Source organism: Rhineura floridana, chromosome 20 (assembly GCF_030035675.1).
Source record: "Rhineura floridana isolate rRhiFlo1 chromosome 20, rRhiFlo1.hap2, whole genome shotgun sequence".
Classification (NCBI taxonomy): domain Eukaryota; kingdom Metazoa; phylum Chordata; class Lepidosauria; order Squamata; family Rhineuridae; genus Rhineura; species Rhineura floridana.
The window spans coordinates 17,445,880-17,465,004 of record NC_084499.1 but is presented as its reverse complement, the minus strand read 5'-3'; the positions used below and the strand labels follow the sequence as shown (position 1 = coordinate 17,465,004).

The window sequence follows — 19,125 nt, the reverse complement described above, 5'->3', positions numbered from 1 at the left end:
ACTGCCCCACTGACATCGAAGCCACCATTCTCCATATAGTTCCAAAGGCACATTCCAGTCGAGCAAAAGTACTCAAGGAGAATGTGAAGGAGGGGCAGTGAAGGGGTGTGGCCAAGGGAGAGTTGCGAGGGCCAGATAGAGAGGCTTGGAGGGCCACATTTGGCCCCTGGGCCTGGGGTTCTCCACCCCTGCCTGAAAGGACAAGCTATATCAGCCTTTCCCAAACGTTTGGTCCCCAGTTGTTGCTGGGCTACAGTTCCCATCATTCCTGACCATTGGCCATGCCAGCTGGGGCTGATGGGAGCTGCAGCCCAACAACCTCTGGGGACCCAAAGGTGGGGCTGTATGGATAAAAGCCCATTAAAAAAAACAAAGAACTCTACAGTTTGGTTGTTTTCATTTATTTGTTTCACGTCTGCATAGTAAGCATTTTCTGAAACCTGGAAGGGGGTGGGGCTGCGTGTGGTGAGTGCAGAGACTCGTCAGGAAGTTTATGGGCAGGAATCAGTCATGAGCCCTCAGGACAAATCTGTTCAGCTGTAGCCTGGAGGGTGGGGGGAGAGGGAGAGGCAATGAGGAGGAATGTGATGGGGAGATCTGCAGCTCAGCAGTAATGGCGCAGCCGGGCCCGAGTCCCAATAGAGCAAACTCCTGCTCTTCCCCCCTCCCCAGGCAAGGCACCCAGAATCTCAGGAGACCCAAGAGGCAAAAGCAAGGTGAGGTCAGGCAAAATGTTCTTGAGGCAGCCAGCGAGGGGAAGGGCCGTCGCTCGGCGACAGAGCAGCTGCCTTGCATGCAGAAGGTCCCGGGTTCAATCCCCAATGGCATCTCCAGGTAGGGAGTGGAATGTCCTCCTGCCTGAAACCCTGGAGAGCAGCTGCCAGTCAGAATAGACAATACCAAGCTAGATGGACCCATGGCCTGACTCGGTGTAAGGCAGATCCCTGCGTTCCTGTTTAATGCAGTCCTTTATTCAGAAATACGAGGACTAGAACCTTGCTTTGTTTTTAGGGGATGGGCCGTAGCTCCTTGGTAGAACGTCTGCTTTGCGTGCAGAAGGTCCCGGGTGCAATCCCCAGCAGCACCTCCAGGTGAGCCTGAGAGAGACTCCTGGTTGAAACTCTGGAGAGCCGCTGCCATGAGTGAGATGGACCAATGGTTTGGGTTGGTATAAAGGCAGCTTCCTCTGTTCACCAGGAGCACCTATAACTCAGTGGCACAGCATCTGTTTTGCATGCAGAAGGTCCCGGGTGCAATCCATGCATCTCCAGGTAGGGCTGGGGAAGACTTCCTGCCTGAAACCCCAGGGAGCTGCTGCCAGTCAGTGTAGGCAGTCCTGAGCTAGGCCGTCGAACCCAATACAAAGCAGCTTCCCGTGTTTCTATGACAGAGAGACAAACCAATGGCCTGTCAGAATTTCTCTACCGTGATTTATCCTTGCTGGGGAAGAGGATGTGGAGAAAAGCAGGGTACTGACGGCAAAAGTGATGGCAAGAGACAGTGATGGCAACCAATATTCTTACATTTTATTTTATCACACATATATCTCTGCTCAAGGCAGCATACATCATATTTTCCCCCTCACAGCAACCCTGTAAGGTAGGTAGCCTGTTAACCTAGCCTTTACCAACCTGGTGCCCTCCAAATGTTTTTGGACTGCAGCTCCCATGTGCTGGCTGGGGCTGATGGGAGTTGTAGTCCAAAATATCTGGAGGGCACTAGTTTGGGGAAGGCTAGGGGAGGCTGAGATCGACACCGGCTCAAAGTCACCCAGTGAGTTCTGTGTCTCAGTGGGTGATAGTCTTAAGGACTGTACCACGCTGGCTACTTTGTAAGAGTGTTGACAGCTGGTCAGACAGAGGTGTTGGTGCCCTTGCTATATTGCTATATTCTCCCTCTTATCCTCTCTGGTCAAAAGGTTTTCATCGGAGAGTTGAAGGTGTGTAATGATAGACAGATCCTTGATGTGTTGTTGTGCACATTCGGTTCTCTGTTGTTTTTGGCAAATTGGTTAGACATGCTTTTGAAATGTTGCAGAACCCTGCAAAATCTGCCCCCCAACGACAGGAAGAGAAAAGAAATGACAGCTCTGTGCCGCTACCTCCGACTCTCCTAAATACTCAAGCACATGCCTTGCAAGCAGCAGGTCCCAGGTTCAAGTCCCAGCTTCTCCAGGCAGGGCTGGGAAAGTTCCCCTGCCGGTCTGAAATCCTGGAAAACCACTGCAAATCAGTGTAGACAGTACTGAGCTGGATGAACCCTCAGTGTAAGGCAGCTTCCTTTTTTCCTGTTTAAACCATGAGGACTGGAATCTTATTTTTTATGGTCAAGGCCGTAGCTCAGTGGTAGAGCCAACACTTTGCAGGTAAAAAGTCCCGGGTTCAATTCCTGGCATTTGCAGGCCATGCTAGGAAAAACCTCCCTGTGTGAATATCTGGAGAGCTGCTGCTGCTGCTCGTCAGTGTAGACAATACTGAGCTGGGTGGACCAAGGGGCTGACTTGGTGCTGAGTTTCCTTTCTTCTGGTGCACAACCGGTCGAGCAGTGCTCACTGGCAAACGAAACTGGTCTTCATGGTGGGTGTGTTTTGGGACTCCCATTATGTTTCCATGGTTCGCTAGGATTGCTGACAAATGCGGCTGAAACGCCGTCAGGTTCTACATATTGAGGAACACCGAAAGCTGCTTCATCCTGAGTCGGACCATTTGGTCCATCTAGGTGCGTAATATCCTCACTGACTGGCAGCAGCTGTCTAGGTTCTCAGGCAGGGGCCTCTCCTAGCCTTGCCTGGAGATGCTGGGGATTGAACCTGGGACCTTCTGCACACAAAGCAGATGCTCTGCCATTCAGCTATGTACGGCCCCTTTCCTTAAGACTGGAGATGTTGGAAGCTGCCTTATCCCAAGTCCATTGGTCCATCTAGCTCAGTATTGTCAACATTGAGTGGCAGCAGCTCTTCAGCCCTATCTGGAGATCCAGGGATTGAACCTGGGACCTTCTGCATGCAAAACAGATGCTCTGCCATTCAGGTACACAGGTGCTCTGAAAAACATACTGGCGTATTCTGTGTTAACAACACAGAGATTCAAATAACGGCAACAGTACAATGTGATCCCGATGCTCCTGATGAAAAACGGAGCTGCCTTGTACAGAGTCAAACCATTGGTCCACCTAGCTCAGTATTGTCCACACTGAGTGGCAGCTGCTCTCCAAGGGTGCAATCGGGGCATTCCCAGCCCTACCTGGAGATGCCATCAGGGATTGAAGCTGGGACCTTCTGCATGCAAATCACATGCTCTGCCACTGAACTACGGCCCTTTCACCCACCCTGCTGGCAAACTCTCATGAATTCCAGTGGCATTCGTTTTGGAGCTGGTCTCTTCCTTTCATTTAGACGTTCTCCAGGCTCACAGAGGCGGAGCAGGACTGGCCATCTCTGTAATCGCAGCAGAGCAACCATGGTTTGCTTGGGCCCGTTGTTCCTGCGTTGGGTGTCGGAAAGAAGCGAGGCATTGTTCAGAACAATGTCAGAGTTGCCGGGGGAGGTATCTCAACTCTCAGGTGACTTCATTAGCTGGAGCGCCCCCAGTCAGTTAAAGTCGCTGCACTTCATTATCTCGCCACGGATTGGCTTCCCCCCTCGCCCTCTTGCATGCAGGGTCCTCATTAGCCGAGAATACGGGTGCGTTAATAGTCCTGTTAACCTTAACTCTTCAGACTTTTTATTGTTTTGCTCTGCCAGAGGTCTTCCCTTTAACCTGATTGGGCTGCGGTGGCTGGAGGGCTCGGAAGGGGGTTAAGTTGTCCTTAACTGCACAGTCTCAGTCTCCCTTCCTCGCCCCCACTTCCACCGTAGGCACCCCGCACTTGCCGGCCAAGATACTCTTCCAAAACTTTCCCCTCTGAAAGGATACACAGAGCTTTGCAAAAGCCTCGTCCGTCTTGCCTGTGGAAAGAGACGTGTGGGGTTGTGCGCCCTTTTCCAGTCCTGTGATCTTCCTGGCACGACACAGGAATATCCCTGCGATGAGCCGCCAAGGCTCGCCATTTCTGTGCTGGCCCCTAAGTAGGCCCCAGTCCCACCAGCAGGCAACACCCAGGCAATGACTCCCGAAGAGGCCTCCTTGGGACACTGCCTGGAGACTCCATATGTGGCAGAAGAAGGGTGGGACCCTCTCCCTCAGATGCCTGATGGTGGAGGAGCCTGGCTGTTGTGTTTTAGGTGGAGAGGAGTCAGGGGAGATATAAAAGGCCTCCGAGAAAGGGAAGGTGGCAAGTGATTCCTGCTCACGTGGGCATTGCTGGGAATGAGATGGGCCAACCGGGTGGTGAGGAAGGCTTTAGGGCAGAGGGATGCTGCATCTGTGTTGCCTCTGCCCGTTTCAGATCTTGGGAGTTGGATTAAAAGGGATGTTGTTGAGTGAGTGGTAAATGTTTGCTGTTGTTGTGTGCCTTCAAGTCGATAACGACTTATGGCGATCTTATGAATCAGCAACCTCCAATAGCATCTGTCATGAACCACCGTGTTCAGATCTGTGGCTTCCTTTATGGAATCAATCCATCTTGTTTGGCCTTCATCTTTTTCTACTCCCTTCTGTTTTCCCCAGCATTATTATCTTTTCTAATGAATCATATCTTCTCATGATGTGCCCAAAGTATGATAACCTCAGTTTCATCATTTTAGCTTCTAGTGACAGTTCTGGTTTAATTTGTTCTAACACCCAATTATTTGTCTTTTTCGCAGTCCATGGTATGCGCAAAGCTCTCCTCCAACACCACATTTCAAATGAGTTGATTTTTCTCTTACTGCTTTTTTCACTGTCCAACTTTCACATCCATACATAGAGATCGGGAATACCATGGTCTGAATGATCCTGACTTCAGTGTTCAGTGACACATCTTTGCAATTGAGGACCTTTTCTGGTTCTCTCACAGCTGCCCTCCCCAGTCCTAGCCTTCTTCTGATTTCTTGACTATTGTTTCCATTTTGGTCAATGACTGTGCCAAGGTATTGATAATCCTTGACAAGTTCAATGTCCTTGTTGCCAACTTTAAAGTTACTTAAATATTCTGTTGTCATTAAACAAGTGGTAAAGGGTAGTGGGAGGCAGATTCTACAGGTATTTTCCTTTTACCCAGTTCTGGAGGACTTTAGAGTGTTTCTTCAGAAAGGGTGGCAGAGACAAGTCAATCAACTTAGAGCCCTAATGGGGCATTGTGCTCTTCAGAGTGGCTTGCCCAGGAGCCCTTGATTAAAGCTTGCAAAGGGCAGTGAGGTAGAAGACTCCTGTCTGTGTTGGGGGGGGAATCTCCCCTGGCAGATGGAACCAGCCCTGAGCTGGCAGGAACAGATGCTTTCACCATGTGAAGCAACATTCCCACAATAAAGCCAGATCTACAACTGATTATTTTGACCCTCCTTACCAGGTGGGCCCCATGGAAGACATGAAACAGGGCCCCTGTGATGTGCCCCTTCCCACCGGGGCATGGGACACTCACCTGTGGGCATCCAGCCTTGCTCTTAGGGAAGCCTACATGGCTACCTGAGGTGGCAAGTTGCCTGCAGGGGCAAGAGAAAAGGCTGCTTCTTTCCCCAATAAAGACAGAGATACCTTCCAGATGCTGCTGGACTACAACTCCCAGCACCCCTGGCCGTTGGCCATGCTGGCTAGAGCTCGTGCAAAGTGGAGCCCAATGACATCAGGGAGGCCTTCGATGCCCTAACTCTGCTTTCAAGCCCAGAGCCCTGCATATATCTTAAGGGAGTATCTGCCCCCTTGTGTACATTTTCTCAGCCTTAGATTGCTGCTGTGTTACTAACCATGATGGCCATGTCCTCCCTCCACCATCGGAGGCCATATGCCTCTGAAAACCAGCTGCTGGGAACTGCTAGAAGGGAGCGTGGCTGTTGCACACAGCGGGCTTCCCATAGGGGCTTCTGGTTGGCCACTGTGAGAACAGAAGGCTGGGTGAGGAGGGCCCTGTCAGCTCTACAATGCGTCAGCAGTGCCGGTGGGGGGCTGGAAATTCCTGGGTGGTTGGCAGGGAAGCAAAGTCCTTAGCTGGCAGTCTGGTCATAAATCTGCCAGGTCTAGGAGGAGGGGAGCTGATAAGGGCCAGGCTTGTCCGAAGCGTACTTGCCGAGTCAGGAGTCCGGAAGTGAGGTCAGTAGAGGTCCGGGATCAAGTGCCAAGGGGTCAGTCCGAAAGAGGGTGCCAGGAAACTAGGAACACACAAGCCACGCCTGACGTTGCAGTCAGCAACAAGCTGCAGCCAAGGTGTGCCTTATAAAGAGCAGGATGGACAGCAGGTGTGAGCCTTCAGCATTTGGGCCTTAAGGAGACAGGCCTGCCTCTCTTCTGCCTGACCTTCTGCTGTCTACGTTCTGCAGGTGAGGGGGGAGTATCCTGTTCACTGTCTGTGTCTGGCTGCAGGGACTCTGCTGTATCTGGGGTGCTCTGCAGCTGAGGGGGAGAAGGAGCTGGATTCTCAGGAGGCTCCTCCATGTCTCCTTCTGAGTCTGCTGCTCCTGGGTCTGCTGCTGTTACTCCCGAGTCGTCCTCATCTGAGGAGTCCTCTGACGGGGGCATGACAGGCCCTTGCTGTGATCCAGGAGGGCTCTTCTGATGTTATTTACCCGACTGCAGTCTCAGGTATGGCCTTTTCTGTGGTGGCACCCATCATGTGGAACTCCTTTCCCAGAGAGTTTTAAGATGAGCCCTGTCCTCTCTACCATCACAGTCACCATGCTGTGTACACACAATACATTCAGAGCATAAGGCTCCCCCCCCCAAAGAATCCTGGAAACTAGTCTGCCTGTCTCAGAGCAACAATTCCCAGCACCCTTAACAAACTACAGTTCCCAGGGTTCTTTGGGAGTCAGTCATGGGCTTTAAATGTATGGTGTGTGTATGCAGTCTGAGACAGTGCTTCTCCAGCAACTCCCATCGTCCCTGACCATTGGCCCTGCTGGCTGGGGCTGATAGCAGTTGGGATCTAACAACATCTGAAGGGCCACAGCTTCCCTACCAATGCTTTAAACCTTGTTGAGACTTAACCTCTCTCCTTTCTGAAATCTAAAATGAACATACGCACACACACACTCATGCATGCACAACTTATAAAGAAGGGGGTAGCTCCCTGTTCTAGGATTTGGTTATTGCCATCTCAGATCTGAATGGAGAAACTGACAAAGATCCATCCATTTCAGTTCTCTCTTATTTTCTCATTTTTCCAGGCTTCAATTCAGTCCTCCACATTTCTGCAGTAATTTGCTATTATAATTGTTATTATATAAACCCTCATGAAAATTATTCAGCAATTTAGTGTGAATTTCTCCTAATAAATACATTTTTATAGGCAGTTTTGACTAACGGGCACAGTTTTGCAAGCAATTTCTCCTGATGTAATGCATTTTTGCAGGCTGCTTTCACTAATATACTCATTTTTACGCACACATATATGCATTTTTGTAAAAGTTGGTTGGAGACCTGCATTGCAAAAGTTGGAGAAGTGCAAATTTCGAAGGAAGGCTGTGTTTAGGTTCTCACATTCTTTTGGAAACTGTGAATTCGATAAATTCTGCTTTCAATGGAAACCGAATCGGATTTCTCCCTCTCCTCATCTCTAGCGGACTCTTGTCTGTTTCTTATTCTGCATGTTCTAATTCCTTCTGCGGTATTTTCCTCCTTGATTTTCTTCTCTGAAGAACGCCATTTCACCTTGATCTTTTGCAGAGGTCGGGAGAACGGTCAGGCGCAAGAGGGAGAGTGTTAACGCTTCGCATTATCACCTTTGCTGATTCCTGTCACAGATTCTGGCTGGGCTGGCCTTCTGGGCCAGGTTCAATCTTGGGCTCCTGGCCCAATTGCTGCCGTTGAAAGATCAGCAAGTCATCACTGCGGTCGTGCTGAAATGTATTATTCATTGAAGTTCCTTATCTTGCCCTTATCACGGAGGATCAAGGTGGGTTACAACAATATTTAAAACCAGAAAATAAAAACCTTGGCATGTTTGGGCATTAAGATTTAAAATCCCATCAGTTCAAAGAAAATGAAAATCTCGGCTCTAAGAATGACCTTATGGAACTCATTCTCCTGCCTCTGTGTTTGCTGAGCACATGAAAAGAGAAGCCCAGTCCTTCAGACAAGGTGTGGAGAACCTCAGGCAGAACTGGGTGCCACTTCCCCTCCTCCAAGAAATCTGCCGTGTTGTCCCATTGTCAATGCTGTCATCATTAACTGATTCAACAGACCACAAATAGGACCAAAACTGAAGCCATACAGTGCATCTTAAACTTAAATACACAGCCAGTACTGAAGTAAGGAGTGAAGAACCTTTTCCAGCCTGAGGACCACATTCCCTTCTGCACAAGCTTCCAAGGGCCATATGTCACTGGTGGGCAGGGCCAGAGGCAAAAGTGGGCGGAGCAAGGGATGTAAATTTTAGCAAAAAAGGACTCTGGCCCAACACACAAATCCCTTACACCAATCTGCCTCTATTTTTTTTTACAGCTTTGAATTTGTGCCTCACACAAGCAGCCTTTTCTAGACCAAGCCTGGAAGCTGCCAAGTAAGAATTAGCCGCCTGACGACAAAGAGCCTTATGGCATTTTCAAGGCTGGAAAATTTATGAGGGCATGTGCTTTGGTCAACTTCATCAGATGCAAGATGTTTAGAGACAGTATCATCGATTTGCAGGGCCTGCTGGATTCTGTTTCCAGTGCACCTTGTGAAAGACACTAAGAGGCAAACTCTTGAGTCAGGCCAGAATGAATGAGTCTTGTGGCTTCTTCCAGCTGGTCACAGTAGGCGCTCTCCAAGCATTCACTGAAGCCTTTTGATGGCTGAAAGCCTCCCACAGCCATTGGGAGAGGAGGTTAATGAAGCCACAACCTCCCTCTCCACAATTCTCCTTGTCTCTTCTGGCCATTGTTTCCTTTTGTCCGCTGAGGAGAAGGGCTCCACATTGACAAATGGGCATTGTGGAGGGCTTCTTTCCCTGCTGCTAGCTTTGAACTACCAAACAAAAATAAAGATGAAGTAAGCCACCGCAGACAGAAACCAGGAGGTTAGGCTTTCAAAAGGGGAAAAAAGGAAATACAAACCGAAACGGTTGAGGCAGACTTGAAGACAAGAAGCAGCAATCTGCGTTGAGGAATAATAGCTGAAGGCTTGCCTCATTATCTGGACAACGTGCACCACATGAAGAACAATGTGGACTGGAAGCATTTGCAAGAGCAGAGTTGCTGTGCCATCTAACAGGACTGGCAGGAGACAAAATAGATTCCTTTCTGCAGGGGTGGGGAACCTCAGACCCAGGGGCCAAATGCAGGCCTCCAGACCTCTCTAGCTGGCCCTCAGGGCTTTTCCCAGGCCACACTCCTTCTCAGACCACAGCCCCTCTCCCCAGGCTATGCTCCTCAGTTAGGGGTGGAAGGATCTGTCAAATCTGGTTCTTGTGACTTTGTGACGGTTTTCATATTGTTTCAGAAAGTAAAAAATGGATAGATCTGGCTTTAAAGTGTGAATGGAATGTGGCCCCTGCAAGGTTGCCCAGAAGGGAATGCAGCCCTGAAAAAAGTTCCCCACCCCTGAAATGAAGCATCCTAAAGATTAATAGAGAATTCATTCTTCAAGTGTGGCTCTTTAGTTATCGAAAACAGTTATCGAAATCCATGCACAAGAGGGAGAAATCAACAGGCGAAACCCAAGATTTGTGAGATACACACACACACACACATTTAGGGGAAAATAACCCAGAGTGGCCCAATGAAGACTGAGCATGCTCAGTGGCCACAGAATGCTGATTGTTGTAGGGAATGGGAATCAGGGGGAGGGGGTATGGAATGGAGTACTGAGGAGGAGGGAATGGAGTACTGCGGAGGAGGGCATGGCTGGGTGGCTGGCAACTTGAACAGACTACTCCATACTGCAACATTTTGCTGCTGGTCCCACTTGTCCTTTTGAATGTCAGGCTTCTGCAGGCTCCCCTTGCCTACTCCACTCACCTTCCTCTCTATCAATGTGTTGTTAACAGATCTGCTATCAACCTCCCACAACTTTGTGGGAACTTGGCAACATGGAGGGTTTGCTGGTTTTGGCTTCAGAACAAACTCTGTGTGCTGGGACTAGCAAGGTGAAAAGAAATTGGAGATCAGAGCTGTCACATCTTGTAACATTGCTCGCAGGGGTCACCTTTCCTTCCAGAGCATGATTTTTTAGGATCTGACTTTGGGTATTGATTTTGATTTTCCTCGTTTTGTGTCCTGTTAATTTTCACTTTTTCCTCCCCTTGCAAAGCAAGCCCAGAGTCACCTTCAACTTTTCTCTGTTTTTGGGCAGGAGGAGGGAAGAAACAACTCTGCCTTTGGATCTGCTGGCCACAGAAAGAGATGTTAAAAAAAAAAGACTGCTTGGTGAGTGTTTGGCTAGAAAGATGCCATAGATTGCATGCTGAGTTGTTATGTAGAGTGGCTCAGTGGTAGATGATCAAGGAGCCCAGTTCAGTCTCCAAAAAGCATTACACTAGCTTCCTCTGTGCTTTGCAGGATCTGTAGCACCCTTGATTCAAGAGGAGGAAGGCAAGGAGGAAGGCAAGCGCTGTCCAATGTTTGACCCACCAAGATGAGCAAGGCTCAGCCTGCCATGTTCTCAATATACCCCTTGTTTTTTTTCCCAGCAGCCTTAGGGGGAAAATATGCACTGCAGTATAAAGTGAACTGAATTTCTCCCTCATCTCAATTAGAATCTCACCTCTTTTATTATTTCAAAATGTAGCTAATAAGCTACTATATTGGAAGATGCAGGACAGACAAAAAAGAGAGTAGTCCTTCACACATAGCGCATAGTTAAACTATGGAATATTTTAGGAGTACAGGCTCCACCCATTAGGGGTGGACCTAGCTGCAGACCTATTTTAGGCACAGTGTGATTTTACTGCATGTTGGAGCAGCATTCAGGACAGCCTTGTCTAGCTTCCTGCCTAGTTGTCCTTCAGAGCTATCCAGGGTGCTAATCCGCCTTCCTAGTTTGCCTTTGCCTGCCCTTATCTCAAATTACCCTCTGCTGCGTTTGCCTTTGCCTCGCTCAACCTTGACCTGGCTCTGCTTCTTGGAGTCAGACCCGGTGCTAAATGTTGGGAACCTCCTAAAAAAACCAGGCAAAGCACCTACACCCCTCCCAAAGGCAAAAAAACCCACAGACATAAAAAAGCAAGCAACAATCAACACCCCTTGGGGAAAAAAACCCAGACAACTCTATGTGCTCTCTTTGCAATCATTTAGAGCTTGAAACAGTCTCTGTTGTGTTTTTCTACTGTAGATGCTATCAAGGGGATAGAGGGTGCATACTTTATCCCCTTATGGGACAGATTCCTGTCGATCCTGAGAGACCTTTTTGAGTATCTTCCTTGAGGGGGTCTAATAAACCCAGTATTGAACAGATGGCAATATATCCAAATGTTGTAATGTCTGCTAGACTTGCTGTGATTGTTTTCTCTTAACTTCTTCTGAGGCTGTGATTATGGATGGTATTCAAAGCTAGTCCTGCTCAGAGTAAACCCACTGAAGTTAATAAATATCAGTTCATTAATTTCAATGTGTCTACTCTGAGTAGGACTTAGTTGAATACAACCCTATTGTGCTTTCTTTAATGGTTGGTTGACAGTCACAAATATCTGATTGATTTGCAACTCCCCCAAAGCAGGGGGAAAACCCCTCTTAAAAATCTTAAAAGAAATAAACAATTCAGATAGACAGGCAGCCTTGGTGTGCACCAAGGGAGTGTTTGAAGGGTGCCATGATGCCCAGATTCAGTGGCTGGTGCCAGTAACAAGTCCCCTCAAGGTTGCCCTGGCAAAAGGATGGCTGTCTTTTCTGTCATCTAATACTTAGTACCAAGTGGGTAGATCTACTCTGTGCTTCTGAATATCATCTGGTTACAATGAATGCAGATGACTCCGTTTGGATCCCTTCAATAATTTAAACTTCAGTTACAATGGGATGTTTGCTATGTCTCATGCAATGCTGCCCTCTAGAGTCCTGGTACAGAAAATTGTTGTTGGCAAATGATAACACCTTTTATGTTAGGAGAGCCTGGCTGGGAGTCCAGAGTCTGTGAATTCAAAGCCCCCCTCGTGTCTCCTGGATGTCAAGGGACAGCTAAAGATCACTCCACAGTGAGCAGCTCAGGGCTGATGTGCCCTGCCACCTGTGCAGCCGTGGGCAAGCTGCATAGTCCCAAGGAGCCCAGTTGCCCCCCAGCGGGCACTTGCGGACAAGGAAGGGGCTGGCTTGTGCAGCTGTGGCAAGCTGAGCAGGCCCTCGCCAGCTGGGGAGGACTAGCCTCAGAGGGAGGCAATGGGAAACCCCCTCTGAATACCGCTTACCATGAACACCCTATTCGTAGGGTAGCCATAAGTCAGGATTGACTTGAAGGCAGTCCATTTTCCATAATTGAAAAAAATAGAGATTTAATACAGAATTGATGGATAGGCAGTTGAAGGTTTAGATTTTAAAATGAAAAATACTGGGTTCTAGCCAATGTTAGCTCTGCTTAGAGTAGTCCCATTGAAATTAATGGACATGGCTAATTTAGGTCTATTGATTTCAGTGGGTCTACTCTGAGTAGAATTTAGTTGGATATAATCCATTCTCTATTGTTATGAAATGTTGTTTTGTTTTATTGTTGTATATCTGAATCTGTTAGATGCCTTGAGCCTTTTTAAAAAGGTGTTTAAGAAATTTCAGTAAACTAAACTAAAATACTGGGGGAGGAAATAGGGTTTTTGGAATTAGCCTAACCTCATATACTTGAAAGTATATCCCATTAATTCCAGTGATCTTCACTTCCAGACAAAAACTTTTAAAATAAGGTTTTTGTTTTTTTTAAAAAAATGTATTATATTTATATCCTATGTTTCCTCCAAGTGCCGTATAAACATGGTTCTCCCCATCCTAATTTTATCCTCACAACAACCCTGTGAGGTGGGCTAGGCGGAGAGTCAGTGACAGGCCGAAGGTCACCCAGGGAGCTTTGTGGCCGAGTGGGGATTTGAACTCTGGTCTCCCAGATCCCAGTCCAACACTCTAACCACTACACTACACTGGGTCAAAAAATGATCAAAATGCATTTTAGTTTTATTACTCTGAAATATCTTAGGCATCTGGTTGACAGGTATGGGACCAGAATGCTGGACTAGAGAGGCCTTTGGTCTGATCCAGCAGGGATATTATGTCCCCTGATTCTTGGAGATATATATAGATATATATAATGTCTATGAGATTGCTAGGTCGCAACCTCTCTCCCTGACACTCTAGCTTTCTATGTGAAGGGATTTTTGTGTAGTATAGAGATCAGGATGCTGGACTAGATGGGTCTCCTTTGGCCTGATAAAAAATGTAAATGTACTGCCTTCGATTCCGACTTATGGCAACCCAATGAGTAGGGTTTTCATGAGGCTGAGAGGCAGTGACTGGCCCAAGGTCACCCAGTGAGCTTCATGGCTATGTGGGGATTCGAACCCTGGTCTCCCAGGTCCTAGTCCAACACCTTGACCACTACGCCACTGGCCTGATACAGCCAGTGAATAGCAGGGCTATTCTTATGTTCTCCTCCATCCAGTTTTAAGACTTCAGTCTTGCCTCCTGGTTTGTTCCTCAACCTTGCCTCCTGGCTTGCTCTACAGTTCTGATCTGCACTGCGGTCCTGATCCCTGGCTCCTCTCTCACTGCAGTTTGCTGCCCACAACCCACCTCCTGGAACTATGCGTGCATTTACCAATGGCGAGAAAAGATTATTTTAACTACCCTGCAAAAACAGTTCCTGTGTCTTAGTTATGGGCAATGTATCTCTGCCATGGGTAGTAACACAAAGGCTAATGACAGCTAAAAATATAGCACCAAGGTTGCCAACTGGCAGGGGAGGAGTGAGGAGTGATATGCAGTCATTAGGAGGAAAGCCTTTCACGGCATTATCCGGAGAAATGTAGCCTCTTGGCATCCTCAAAACTCTGCAGGGGCGGGGGCCAATTAGAATGGTCCTCCCCCAGAGTCTGATAGATCCATCTGTTTTTTAGCTGCCTCTGAGGGATTTTCCTGCTGACATGGCTGGCGGTTCTGTCAATGCCTCGGCCGCTCTCTGGAAATGGGAGATGACCTGAGCATCTGACCCTCTCCTGTTCTGTAGAACCCATTTGGCACTGTGGCTCTCCAATGAGCAGAGAGCAATGCGACAATTAGGGCGATGGCCAGAGTGTCAGCGGAGGGTAAACTGAGGCCACATGTGACTGAACAGGAGGATTGGGAGGGACCAAAATGTGGGTTTTTTTTACTTGCGTGTGCTTAGGCTTAATTGCAGGTTACTAATTGTATTTATATCCTGCCCTTCCTTCCAAAGCAGCCAAGGGCAGCAAACATTAAAAAAAAATTTAACTTGATAAAGAAAAGCATACTACCAACGGTTAAAAACATTCCAAAACACAGTAACACTTAAAAATGTTCTAAATCTGTTAAAAATACTCTAAAACACAGTTACAAATATTCTAAAGTACAATTAAAAACATTCTTTCATCAGTGAAACAGTCCCTTTCAGCCATCAAATGTTTGGATAAACAAATGTTTTCAAAATCCTCCTGAAAGTCAATAGTGATGCAGACAGACACACCTCACTGGGGAGGGTATTCCACAAACAGGGAGCCAGCACTGAACAGGCCCTGTCACGAGCACCAGCGGGGCAGCCCTCGGTTCTGTGGCTCTCCAGAGATTGCAGGACTACAACTCCCATAATCCTTCATCATTGCCCAACCTGGCTGGGGCTGATGGGAGTTGGGAGTCCTTCAATATCCAGAGGACCACCTGGCCAGAGGTATGAGTGCCTTTGGATTGTGTCCCATGAAATAAGGAGCAGGTTGCCAGCCTTCTTGCTGGCCCGCTTGCAAATCATTTTGGAGACAACGTTGTTCACTCCAGTTTAGGCTCTTGGAAGGCACAGTGTTGGCACTGAGGATTGTGTCCAATGCTAATCCTACTCAGAGTAGACCCATTGAAATTAATGGAAAATACTAACTGTGGCCCATTCATGTCAATGACTATTCTCTTGAGTAGGAACTCACTTGGAGGCACGCCTGAATTGGTTGATGTCTCCAGGCAAACTCTGGCGGCGGGGGCAGAGCTTGGAAAAGCCACTTCTTTGAACTACAACTCCCATCAGCCCCAGCCAGTGGCCATGCTGGCTGGGGCTGATGGGAGTTGTAGGTGAAAAAAGTAACTTTTCCAAGCTCGGGGTGGGGGGAAGGGCTTATTCCCTGCCACCAATATTGTTGTGTATGAATGGTCATTCTCTGAGCACAGGCTGTTATTTGCCCAAACAGCATTATGTATGCACAAGAAGGAGGTATTGCCAGGCTTGTAGAAACCCAAAGGTACGCAGAACTACAAGAATGCCCCCACAACAGCCCAATGGGGACTGAGCATCCTCAGTGGGCTCAGAATGTTGATGGCTGTTGGGAGGGTGGGTGAAGGGGAGGTGAATGGAATGGAGTGCCCTGGAGGAGGGCATAACTGGCTGGCTGCCTGGGACTCTGAACAGAAACATTCCACACACAGCAACATTTGTTCTAGGATTCACATGTGTTCCTTTAAAATGGGGGAGGGGTTTAGTATTCTGAAGAACAGTTGCATTTTTACTAATTTTACTATTTTATTAATTAGAAAGCTGGTATTATTTTATTAATTAGAATGCTGGCGTTATCACTATTAATTTACGGGAGTCTCAAGGTGATTTGCAAGCATAACAAGAAAAACAAGTAAAAATAGTATTGAAAGCAATACAAAACAACTGAGGATGGGTTTGAAAACAACCCAAATAAAAACACCCAAGGCAGAGACTTTAAAAATAAATCAGTCAACTGGAAAAGCTTGTTGAAATAAAAGAAAGTATCTTCGATTGTTTTCAGAAACTGCAAATAGTGAGTGCCTGCCATGTCCCAACAGGGATGCTGTTCCACAAACAGGGACTTGTTTAACATAGAGGGGTTGCAACAGGGAGCAAGTGTTCCTGAAGGGCAAGATTACTCACCCTGACCACCGCGGTCACCCTGCAGGAACAGAGGGGGCACCCTAGTACACTTCCCAGGCTTAGCCTCAAGCAGATCGGTTCTGCAGCAATCACACAGGGTGGGTCTTCTCCGGCAGGCAAGCTGATGTGGCAAAGGTTCCCTAGAAACTTTTGGAGAGCCACTGTTTTACAATATATATGCCAGATTCATGCAGCATGTTATCTTTTTTTCCCAGCCCACTAGAGGTCGCCCGCTTTCTTTATCTTACATTCCAGCCAAAATAATGTAGGGGCTTTCCACAGGAGCGGTCAAAGAGTGCTCCAAGCTGGGCCAGCATTACAAGGAATCAGCCTGAAGCCAGAGTTTCAGGCAGGAAGTTCTAGATAGGGACACATGGACCCATTTGCAGTTCTGAGTGTGTTATTTAAAGCAATACCACCATCATCGTTTAAGGAACTATCTCTCCCTCCTCAATTACATAGGCATGATATCCGGTCCTCCCATCACATGAGGGTGGGGACAAGTAACTGTTCTTTGTTCTTCCAAAGTAAAAAAAAAATTATTATTATTATTAGCAGCAGCAGCAGTAATTACATTTCTATCCCACCTTTCCTCCAAGGAGCTCAAGGTGGCATCCAAACATGGTTTGGATTTTTATCCATTTTTATCCTCACAACAACCCCGTGAGGCAGGTTAGGCTGAGAGACAGCGCTGGCCCAAGGTCACCCAGTAAGCTTCATGGCCGAGCAGGCAGCCCCGGTCTGACACTCTAACAGCCACTACGCCACCACTGGCCAAATCTGGATAGAATCTGGATAGAAATGTGCTTGCGTGCAGAAGAAAAGCTCACAAGTGCCAATTAATTTTTTTAAATTAATAAAGAAATAAATCTTGGCGCTGTGCTCTTGAACACCTATGTTAGGCATATAAATAAAGCTGGCGACTGAGGCTACTTCCTCCCCTCCCATCTTATTTCTCCATACCAGGAAAAAAGCTTCACTTGAGACAAACTATTTGGACTCAGTGTGCTTTACTTTTGAGTAGGCAGGCAGGATCACTGCCCCATTAAGATCCTGTCTTTGTTTACCTGGGAATGGGCCCCGTTGGGAGTCCATGGTGTGGTGTCATCCTAGCTGCATTTATTCAGAAGCAATCTCCACTGAGTCCAGTGGGGCTCACTCCCAGGCAGGCTAGTACAGGATCTCAGTGGGGCAGTGCAATCCTATCTGACCACTCAGAAGTATATCCTGCTTATCTGGGAGTAAGGCCCACTGGATGCAGTTGGGCTCACTTCCAAGGGTGCTGTCCTAGACTCCCTTAATACACCTCACTGTACTCAGCGGGGCTCACTGCTGAGTAGTCATAAATGGAAGTAAGCCCCACTGAGCTCAATGGGGCAGGCCAATTCTAAGTGTAGGTACCATCCTATACATGCTTACCTAGGAGTAAGCCTTGCCAGATTCAGTGGGGCTTATGTCCTGAGTAGATACAGTTATGATTGCCCTGGAGTTAGAGGGGCTCATGCCTGAGTTGATGGGGCGAGGCTTGCCCCATTGGGCTCAGTGGGGCTTCCTCCCAAGGGTTTTGCATCCAGTGCCAGCCCTGATCAAAGTAGCCCCATTGAAAAAAGTAGCCCCTGATCAAAGTAGCCCCATTGAAACTGATGGACATGACTCACTTCGGTACCTTAAATTCAGTGGGTCTGCTTTGAGTAGGAGTTGGTTGACTACCACCCCAAGAAAGCTGCAAGGGGATGCTTTGGGTGGTATCCCATGCTAATCCTACTCAAAGTAGACCCACTGAAATTACTTAGCTGAATACACAACCTCAATATCCCTTGCCCTTATTTACATGTGCAATTAATTTATTTCAAACTGTTTTTAATCATGTATTTTATATTGTTGTGTCGATAGCCAGTGTGGTGTAGTGGTTAGAGTGTTGGACTAGGGAGACCAGGGTTCGAATCCCCACACAGCCATGAAGCTCACTGTGTGACCTTGGGCCAGTCACTGCCTCTTAGCCTCAGAGGAAGGCAATGGTAAACCCCCTCTGAATACCGCTTACCAGGAAAACCCTATTCATAGGTTTGCCGAAAGTCGGGATCAACTTGAAGGCAGTCCATTTCCATTTCCATATTGTTGTGGCCTGCCCTGGAACCTACTGGTGAAGGGTGGCCAATACATTTTAATAATAACAATAACAGAGTAATCCTACTCCAGAGTAGACCCATTGCAGTGAATAAACAGGACCAACATGGGAATATTAATTTCAGTGGGTCTACTCTGAGTTGGATGCTCTTGAGTAGGATGTAGTTGAATACAAATTTCTTGCCCTTATTTCCATGGAGGTTGTATTCAACATTAGTCCCTTTTAATAATGTATTTTATAGTGCCGTGGACTGCCTGCGACATACTGGAGAAAGGTGGGTAATAAATTATTATTATGCTAGTCTTATTCCAGAGCAGACCCATTGCAATGGCCAAACATTATGGGTGCAATTACCTGGGAATATATCCCACTGGACCCAATGGAGATACTTCTGAGCAGGGCTGTAGTTGTCCGGGGTCTTGGGGTGTGTGTCTTAGATCCTTACTTTTTGGGGAGCGGGGTCCCTGTATCTCCAGCATCCTACAAGCTAATCAGCATTAAAGAGTGTGTTGTCCACTAATAAGTCTTTTAACTTGCTTCCTTGTCCTTTTTTCAGAGGCAATCAGAGTGAAGTGAGCTGACCACTGAGAACACTCTTCTCAGTAGCTAACACACTTTCACGAGCGGCTCCTAGGGACGTCTGTTGTTCTGGGAAAAAGCCATTAACAAGGATCTCATTCTCAACCCCTCAGCAAAAACAAAAAAAGTGGGGCGAGATGCGTGGCTGGGACTATCACGAAGGGCCCCTGCACTTCTGGATTTGCCACCGCACTCATTGCTTCGGAGTAGACATGTATAGGATTGCGGCCTAACTTAGGAGCGTTAAAGATTTCGGCGGGGTCTAACCCCTGAGTCCGTGATGGGCAAATCCTTTCCTCTCGGGGCATCGGGCGCCTAGCCGGGTAGTTCCCCCAGCGCCTC

The 19,125-nt window shown here is 47.6% G+C and overlaps 1 long non-coding RNA gene across 1 annotated transcript; it reads left to right on the top strand.

Moving 5' to 3' along the window:
• The first annotated feature begins 6,565 nt into the window (after window positions 1–6,565).
• Window positions 6,566–13,760, top strand: LOC133373876 (uncharacterized). Its single transcript, XR_009759764.1, has 4 exons — window positions 6,566–6,653; window positions 7,737–7,965; window positions 10,344–10,417; window positions 13,687–13,760. It is a non-coding gene; the product is annotated as an uncharacterized LOC133373876 (long non-coding RNA).
• Window positions 13,761–19,125: the final 5,365 nt, after the last annotated feature.